We start from the raw sequence: 9,845 nt of genomic DNA, 5'->3' as shown, positions 1-9,845 counted from the left end.
TGCTTTCAATTAAAAATAACGACACTGATTTAAAATGTTGTTATAATTTTAATCTCAGCTGTATTAAATGGCAGCCAGTGAACCAGGCCAGGTCCTGCAATGTTAATTGTTTTTCTCTCTCCACCGATGCTGCCTGACCTGCTGAGTATTTCCGGCATCCCATGAAATTTGTGCACTGACGTTCCAAATTCTATCGCTCCAGAAGACTTTTGCATCATCGCTTTTAAAAACAAAACTTGAAAATACTGGAAATACTTAGCAGGGCAAGCAGCCCCATGGGAAAAGAAACACAGCCAATGGTTCGGATTTACAGCCCTCCAACAGAACTGGGAAAGAGAGAGACACAGTAGGGGAAAAGGGGAGTTGTGTGAACGGCAGTAATTACCAGCCTTCTTGGTCTGCGTAATGAAACTGTGGTGGGACCTACACAGCAGGCAAGACTTGCACAAGTAGAATTAAAAATAAACTGAGCCCAGCATGATATAAAAATGGAGATTGGGAAATGCTGGGAAAAATAAGCAGGGGCCAGGCAGCATGTGTGGAAAGAGAAACAGTCGATGTTTTCGATGAGTGGGATCTCTTGTAAATAGGCTGGTTTTAATTTTTTAGATATGTATCCCTGGTCCTAGATTACTAACTTCTCTTCGCTGAAAAGTACAACAAACTCTTCCTTTTTGGGAACTCATTGAACTTTCTCAAAGTAGCAAATCATTTCTCGCTGCTCTGTAATCTGGCCAGGTTTGTTTGGCATGATCTAGTCCACGTTTTCTCACTCTGATGAAGATCAAGTGTCAGAGATCAGCAGATTTTATAAGAGAATCAAGGAATATGAGGTTTTTAATGCAGGGAAGTGGGGGTAAAGGCTTAGCCGTGATCTCACTGAATGACAGAGTAGGCATGAGGGATTGAATGGCATACTCCAGCTTCTTTTTTTACTTTTTTTTAATTTTAATTTTATTTATTAGAAGTAAGTACAATACAGTGATGCCTTTTTTCAGGTGCCAAATATATGTTGACATATTACATTCTATGTAAAACTTCATTTTTTTTTTAAAGAAATGAGAGAGAGAAAGTTACTAGAGAGTAGAAAAACGTGTAGTGTGTGTAAAAAGAGAAAAAGAGATTGAGGAAGAAAAGTAAGAAAGAAAAAAAACTCCAGCTTCTATTTCATGGAACTAAAACTACGAATGTCCTATTCCTGAATGAATCAGACCCGATGCATCCAGTTATGGTGGCAATGAAATAACAAGGTGTGCACATATTGGTGCGCCAATACAGTGGGACGATTGGCTGTGTGACTTGATTCAGATGTTAAGGGTGATGGAAGATAGACACAAAACGGTGGAGTTACTTAACGGAACAGGCAGCATCTCTGGAGTGACGTTTCCGATCGAGACCTTTCTTCAGACTCGACCCGAAACGTCACCCATTCCTTCTCTTCAGAGATGCCGCCTGTCCCACTGAGTTACTCCAGCATCTTGTATCTCTCTGCGGTGTAAACCAGCATCTGCGGTCGCTTCCTACACATTAAGGGTGATGGGCACAGACTCTTCCAATTTTGCGATTAAGAGACAAGGAAAGGAATTGTGGAATATTAATTGTGGATCAACGTGACGGTGAATAAGAGAGAGTAAAAATCGCTAAACAAAGCCGCAGGATTCTAGATCCAACTTGAATGCCACCTCATCTTCAGCAAACTCCCAGCATGGACTGATGATCAGTTTCAGTAAGTGAAGGCCCTGTCCCACTGTGGGGACCTATTTGGTGAGTTTAGAAGAGTTTGCGCTCACGACAAACTCGCAGCATGGTTGACACGTGCTCCTAGGAGGTCACTGTAACTCTCTTCATGCTCGAGAGAAGTTCCCGCAAACTCGCGGCCTCAGTTTGGTCGAGGAGAATTTTTTAATATGCTTAAAAATTGTCCACGAGTAAAAATTGGTCGGCATGGAAAAAATCAATGTTTTTTTTACTCATAGGTTTAGTCGAAGTAGGTCGTAGTAGGTCGGCATGTTATCATAGGTAATCAAAGGCAATCAAAGGTAATCGAAGGTAGTCGAAAGTAATCAAAGGCTATCGCATTTGAGCTGTAGCCACTCATAGCTTGTTGTAGTTTGTTTTCAGTGTAGTCGTCTGAAGTCGAAGGTGGTTGTCTTCACTCTCCACGATTCGGTGTCCAATTTTCCCGAGAGCATCGGCGAGTAAATGGAGACTGTAAATTTAAAAAAAAGTTTCTCAGGGTATTTGGAGGATAGACTTACCTGGAGATGCAATGATAAGGCTGCCAGGAGACTTGTGCAGTGGGTGGCTTGAAGAACCATTGCTCAGGGCAGCCTGGCATCCAGATACTGAGCTGTGATGTAAGGCTCAGTGTTCTGGTGGGAATAACACATAGGTGGAAACACAGGAAACTGCAGATGCTGGAATCGTGAACTAAAATCAAACTACAGGAGAGCCAGGCAACTCAGAAGGAGCCAGGCAACATCCCATGTGCTGAAGGAATGGACAGAAAAGTGGTTGGGGCAGGCCAGATCCCATTGTTTAGGTTGCTGGGGACAGTGGAGAGAAGGAATGGGATGTTGGGGGTCAAGAAGCTGTGGAAAGAAACAAGAGAAATGGTGGGGATGGAACAATGAATGAAAGATATGCCAAAAAGGCTAGCAAGTCATAGGTTTGTAGATAGACACAAGAAGTGGGTGGGGGGGAGGGGTGACTCAGCAATGGACAGGCAGCATCACTGGAGAGAAGGAATGGGTGATGTTTGGACAGAAAGGTTAGTGTGGGAATGGGAAAGGGAATTAAAGTGTTTAGCAACCGGGAGATCAGGTAGGTCCAGGCTGAGCAAAGGTGCTCAGCGAAACAATCACCCAGTCTATGTTTGGTCTCGACTAAGTATAAGAGTCCACATCTTGAACAACGGATTTAATAGATGAGGTTGGAGGAGATGCAAGTGAAGCTCTGCCTAACCTGAAAGGACTGTCGGAGTCCCTGGACAGGTGTTGCATTTCCCGCCGTTGCAGGGGAAGGTAGCTATAGGTGAGGGGAGGGCGGTGGTGTTTGGGAAATGGGCATAGTAAGTGACAAAAAGGTGAGAAGGAGACAAAAGAGTGTTAGATAAAGAGAGGAGAGGAGGAGTGAAATGTAAAGCCTAAAAGGGAAATATGAGGCTCGGGAATGGGAGCCTGGAATCCCCTGGATATATTATTAAATTGGCTTTCTGCTGTAGTCTGTCAGGAAGAATCCCAGAAAAAAATGCATTGACAATTGCCCCTCTACTAGAGTAAAACAGCCATCCTTCACCCCTCCAGACATGGGTCTTCCCAACAAACAGGGGCTGCATCACGGATGTCAGTAAACTGGAGAATTTGAGTTATAAAGAAAGTTTGGATAGGCTGGGACCATTTTTCCTGCATGTAGGTGACTGAGGGGTGACCTTACAGAGGGGCACAGATAATGTGACTAGCCACATTGAAGCAATGGCCAAAAAGAACTTCCTTTGAAGGCTTAGGATCCTGTTCATTGATGCTATCTACGCTTCACACTGCCTCGGCAAGACCACCAGCTTAATCAAGGACCAGTCTCACCCTGGTCACTCCCTCTTCTCTCCTCTCTCACCAGGCATGTGGTACAGAAGTTGGAAAACGTACACCTCCAGATTCAGTTTCTTCCCAGCTGTTGCCAGGCAACTGGATTGGCCTCTCACCGGCTTGTGTGTGGTCCAGGCCACTCATCTACCTCATTGGAGACCTTTAAACTATCTTTAATCGGAGTTTATCTACCACTACATGTTGTATCCTTTATCTGTACACTGTGGATGGCTTAATTATAATCATGTGTAGTCTTTTCCTTGACTTTCCACAACAAAAAGCTTTTGCTGTACCTTGGTACATGTGACATTAATAAACTAAACTAAACTAAATTAAACCAGCCAGAATTTTCAATAGGGTAGGAGTGTCCAAAACTAAAGGGCATAGGCTTAAGGTGAGAGGGTAAAGATTTGAAATAGACCCGAGGGGCAACCTTTGCACAGGATACATGGCACGAGCTGCCAGAGGCAGTGGTAGAGGTGGGCACAATAAAGGCATTTAAAATACACATGGACAGGTACAGTAACAGGAAAGGCTTGGAGAGCTATGTGCCAGGCTGAGGCAAGTGGGTCTCGCTTGGTTAGAAAACGTGATCAGCGTGGACAAGTAGAGCCGAAGGGCCTGTTTGCGTACTGTATGGCTCTTGACTATGACACTAATAACGTTCGGAATTGATTTTGCCATTGTTACATGAATTGTGTCATAATTAGAAGGACTGCACATCTTAAGAAGTATCTAAGCAAACATTTAAATCACCAAGGCAGAAGAGTTGGTAAACAGGCTGAGTGTAGGTGGGTATCTAATGATCGGCATGGACTTGTTGCCTAATTCTGTGCTGAATGACTCTGTGACTATCTCCTCGCTGAGACCATAAGGGGCAATCCTCTCAGTCCCCTGCTTACTCCAGGTAGAGGGTATTAGATAGTGAGGTCACCTCAGGGGTAAGGCACACCGATACTGCAACACCAAGGAGCTTCACTCTGAGAGCATTTCCTATCTACATTTAACTTTATGCAATTAATTAAATCAGTCATTTTTGTTAAAAACAAAAGCTAATTAAAAAAGGGAAAGTTAGTATTTAATAAAATAATGCAAACTATCTTTCATCAGGGAAAACTTCTAAAGCTATCATAAAGCACATGTGTAATATCTGCAACTCCTGATGGTGGTTAAAACTACTACTTAGTAGAAATTAGAAATGAAAAAAGAAGTCAACTTCAACTTTGTAGAAGTTTGTTCCGTTAACTATAATCAGTTAACTTTATTAATTAGCGTGTGCACAATTGCCAATAGAGCACCAGCTGACCTCGCATTCAATGTAACACTTACAGTAAAACAGTGCACTAAAGAAAATGCCCAGTGGTTCAGCACAAACACAAAGCTGTCGATAGAGGGGGCTGAGCACCAGTGGGGGATGCTGCTCTTCAACATGCAGACCTAAAAGAGGGCACTTCAGCTGGTTACAGAGAAACAAACAAAGCACAGACACCCAACAGCAGCCACAAGGGACTCTATACCCACAGAAATGGACATTTAACATGTGGTGCAAATTGAAATAGACAGCGGGCACTCGACAGAATGAGCGCAACCACAGCACTCAGCAAAAAATGAAATAAAATATAGCCATATACTGCAAATACTGGGCGCAGCTATCTGTCACAGTATCGACAAAGAGTAGAAACAAGGAACTGCAGATGCTGGTTAATACACAAAAGGACACAAAGTTCTGGAGCAACTCAGCAGGTCAGGCAACATCACTGGAGAACACGGGCAGGCGAGGTTTCGGCTCAAGACCCTTCTTCAGATGGATACTTCTATTAATCGGGACTCTTCGTCCTTAACAAAGGGTGCTGCTCTCAGACACAGCACTGTTAGTGTTGCATATTGTGACACATCTGGAAGCCATTCTCTCCCTGACACGTTAGAACATCGAACAATACAGCACAGGACCAGGCCCTTCAGCCCACAGTGCCCGTGCCAAATATGATACAAGGTTAAACAAATCTCTATTGTCTGCATGTGATCCATATCCCTCCATTCCCTGCATACCATGCGCCTATCCAAAGGTCTTTTAAATGCTCTTTGCATTACCCCAACCACCATCATAGTAGCACATTCCAGGCACCCACTGCTGTGTAAAAACTTGCCTTGCACATCCCCCTTTAACTTTGCCTCTCTCCTTTTAAAGTTATGCCTGCAATCCAACCTGAGAAAAAGACTCTGACTGTCTACCCTATCTAGGCCTTTCATAATTGTATATGCTTCCATCAGCCTCTGATGCATCAGAGGAAACAATCCAAATTTATCCAACCTCTCCTTATAGATAATACCCTCTAATCCAAGAAGCATTCTGGTAAACCTCTTACACACTCTCTCTCTCCAAAGCCTCCACATCATTGAAAAAATTGTTCAATACTTTCTCCATTAACTTATTCTAATCAGCAATTTATCGTGGCCTACAAATAATCTTACAAATGAATTCATGCAGATGGTTTAAAATTTATCGTACCAGCAAGTCTGGATCAGGGTTGGCTGGGAGGCTGGGGTTAAAGTGCACCATCTATCTCCAGTCTCTCGAAGTACTTCTTGATGGTGGGTGTCAGATCTAATGGAAGGTGGTCATTAAGGCACTCTAACTTACTTTTCTATGGCACTGGGATAATAGTGGTCTTGAAGCTGTGGGGACCTCAGAACGGAGTAGTGAGAGGTTAAAGATGTCTGTAAATACCTCAGCCGGGTGATCTGCACAGGTCCTGAGGATGCGGCCAGCAACTTCTCAGGAGGGCTGATCGTACGTCTGCCACAGTGACCGTGCACAGGTTGTAGAACCATTACTGGCTGTGCCACAGTGTTACCCAGTTGTCAGACACAACCCTGATAGTGGGTGCAGCTATCAGTCCCATGTCTTTGCACCACATGGAATTCCCAGGCTCGGAGTCCAACAATGCTGCCAATGGCGACCAGCTTTTGGTAGGCCCTCATTGCTGCCTGATGCTTTACGATACGATACGATAGAACTTTATGTATCCCAGGAGGGACATTGATCTGCCAATAGTAATTTAAACACAAAATACATGAAACATGAAGTTAAAGTGACAAGTGGAAAGGATTGGAGGATGTGCAAAGATTGGGGAGGAGAGGGAGGAGGGAGGAGGGAGAGGAGTCAGTCTCAGTCTACGCCATGACAGAAGGGGGAGGAGTTGTAAAGTTTGATAGCCACAGGGAAGAAGGATCTCCTGTGACATTCTGCCCTGCATCTTGGTTTCACATGGCCAATGAGATTGAATTCATGCAGATGGTTTACAGACTTATAACAGTGAAATTGTTGAGTTCGTATTTCTTCGGAAAACCAACTGCAGTGTAGAACCATGCCACGAAGTGTAAACCCGCAGGAGAACTGTTAGCCAATAATGGAGATGCATTTGATGAACCTTTGTAACATCAGTTGGTGGCAAAGATATTTAGCCTTTGTGGGATTATTTCACAATACAGCAAGTTCTATGTGTGAACAAACAAGACCATATTTGGCTAATAATGAAGAGCAACCAGACTTGTACAAGGATAATAATATTTGGGCGACACGGAATCTCAACGGTAGAGTTGCTGCCTTAGTGACAGAGACCTCGGATCGAGTCTGACCCTTGTCTGCACGGAGTTTGTACGTTCTCCCCGTGGCCTGTGTGGGTGCTCTCCAGATTCATCCCACACTCCAAAGGCGTACAGGTTTGCAGGTTAATTGGCTTGGTTTAATTGTAAATTGTCCGAGTGTGTGTAGGATCGTGTTAATGTGCGGGGACCACTGCTCGGCATGGACTCAGTGGGCCAAAGGGCCTTTTTCCTCGCTGTATCTCTAAACTAAACTAATGTTGACTTAAAAACAATTGTCTTTTGTTGCAATGGAGTTGCTCTGATGAGAATGGTTAAGAGATTCACTCTGCTGTTTACAACAGACAAAGATTGCATGACTGAATAATGTCAGTGAAATCATTAATACTTTGGACACACTGACCTGGCGCTTGTTGGTTTATTACGTGGCAGTACCTGCTGCAACACGAGATACTGCGTGCAGCTCAGCAAAGCCTTGTTCACCTTCCAAACCCCCTTTGGCACACACATTGCTGTTCTGGTGTCTCAAGCATGGTGGGCAGGGTCACCTGTTCAGCCCTTTCATGTTCTGATGATAGCAGCATTAAGGGCATATCCTCACAAAACGTGCCTGCCAACTAGATTTCTTTCATGATGACGAAACGGAGAAATATTTTTTTTCTTAGCGTTTTACAAAAGCAGCAAATTTATGGCTTATGACTGCATAATTAATTTTAATCCATGGAATATTACTCTCTTTTAATGTAATATTATAAAATGTGGGAAATATTCAATAGGTCAGGCAGCGGATATGGAGAGAGAAACAGAATTAATGCTTTGTTAATGAGCTTTCCTTCAAATTGTCAATCAATCAATCAATCACTTAATTTAGAACTGGGAATGTGGAAACACTCGTTTATTAAGTGGTAGAGAGGGCTAGTTGGGAGGGGGGGATTATAGGCTATGTCTGTGCTCGATGTGAGAAACATATTGTTGGTGCCATCTAACAGAGGCTTTCTGATTTTTTTCTGTTGACACCAAAAGTGGAAGAGTTGCAGACAGTGAGGAAGGATGTGCGAATGTACATATATACAGCGGGATATAGATCAGCTACAGAAATGTCAGGAGAAATGACAGGTGGAGTTTTTCCTGAGCAAACGTGAGGTGTTGCACTTTGGGAGATTATGTGTGAGGAGCGGGTATACAGTTAATGGCAAGACCCCTAACAGCCTTGATATGCAGAGGAATACAAGTTTGTAGCTCACTGAAGGTAGCAGCACAAGTAGATAGGGTGATTAAGAAGGCCATGGTATGCTTGCTTTCATTGCTAGGGGCATTGAATATAAGAGTCGGGAAGTCATGATGCAGCTTCATAGGACTTTGTTTAGGCTGCATTTGGACTATTGAGTGTAAATCTGCCCCCCCCCCCCCCCATCACAGGAAAGATGTGGAGGCTTGAGGAGGGTGCAGAGGAGGTTTACCAAAATGCTGCCCAGATTGGAGAGTTTCAGCTCAGAATTATATAAAATTATGAGAGCTATAGATAGGGTAGACAGTCAGAACCTTTTTCCCCAGGGTGGAAATATCTAACACTATAGGGCATAGCTATACGGTGAGAGGGGAAAGTTTAATGGAGATGTGAGGAACAAGTTTTCTAAACAGGGAATGGTGGGCGCCTGGAACATACTGTCACGGGTGGTGGTGGAGGCAGATACAACAATGATGTTTAACTGGCTCTTGGACTGGCACATGGAAGTTCAGGGGATAGAGCGATATGTATCATGTACAGGCAGATGAGATCAGTTTAATTTGGTATCATGCTCGGCACAAACATTGTGGGCCAAAGAGTCCATTCCTGTGCTGTACTGCTCTATGTGGCAAGGGTTGAATAGCTCCTGGATAGACAGTAATACGTTATTTCTTGAGCTTGTATTTTGCTGTGATGGAGCAGTGAAAAGGCCAAAGTCAAAGAGGTCAAAAAGGAATGAAGAATGATAAACGACAAGTTATTCACAGTTTAGTTTATTGCCACATGTACCGAGGTACAGTGAATATAGATTAGTAGGACTGGATGTTACAATCCCTAAGGTTTGTCACCACAACTGACACCCGGTATTCTTGGGGGTGACCACTAGGTGATATTGCTACCAATCAGCCACATCTTCAGCTGTGTACCTCAACATCACTGGGTGTTTCGGCCTTTTATCACAAGACACCCTCAGTCGAGGCAGGCCCACCGCAGGGTGATCAGCCCTGGGTGTGTGTCTTATGGTTAGCCTCTAGATGGTCACGTGGCAGCCCAGACAGCATCTTTTCTCTTCAGCCACAGCCAGTGACTGCTCCATTCTGCTTTTTTTCCTTCCATCTTCCTCTCTACCGCTGACTGTGGCTGGTTGGGCTCTGGACTCGTGTCCGTTGGTGGGACAGTACTTGGTTGAGCTTGGCCTGGGGTGCTGATACCCTGTGGACTGTGATAGTTAACCTGCCACTGGGCTTCACTCCACTGATTTGGCCTTCCTCTTAGAAGGTCATGGTCAATGCGAGGCCCCACACCAAGCTCTCCCAGGCACTTGTCCCTGCCCTGTTGGATCTTGAGACCCTTCTCTGAAGTTATCTTTTCCCAGCCACAGATGCAGCTTCGTAGCTTATGTTGCTTTTGTTGCGTGCTATCCAGTC

The sequence above is a fragment of the Leucoraja erinacea genome, chromosome 18 (assembly GCF_028641065.1).
Source record: "Leucoraja erinacea ecotype New England chromosome 18, Leri_hhj_1, whole genome shotgun sequence".
NCBI lineage: Eukaryota > Metazoa > Chordata > Chondrichthyes > Rajiformes > Rajidae > Leucoraja > Leucoraja erinaceus.
The sequence above is the reverse complement of the archived record's forward strand: the minus strand, read 5'-3'. Positions refer to the sequence as shown.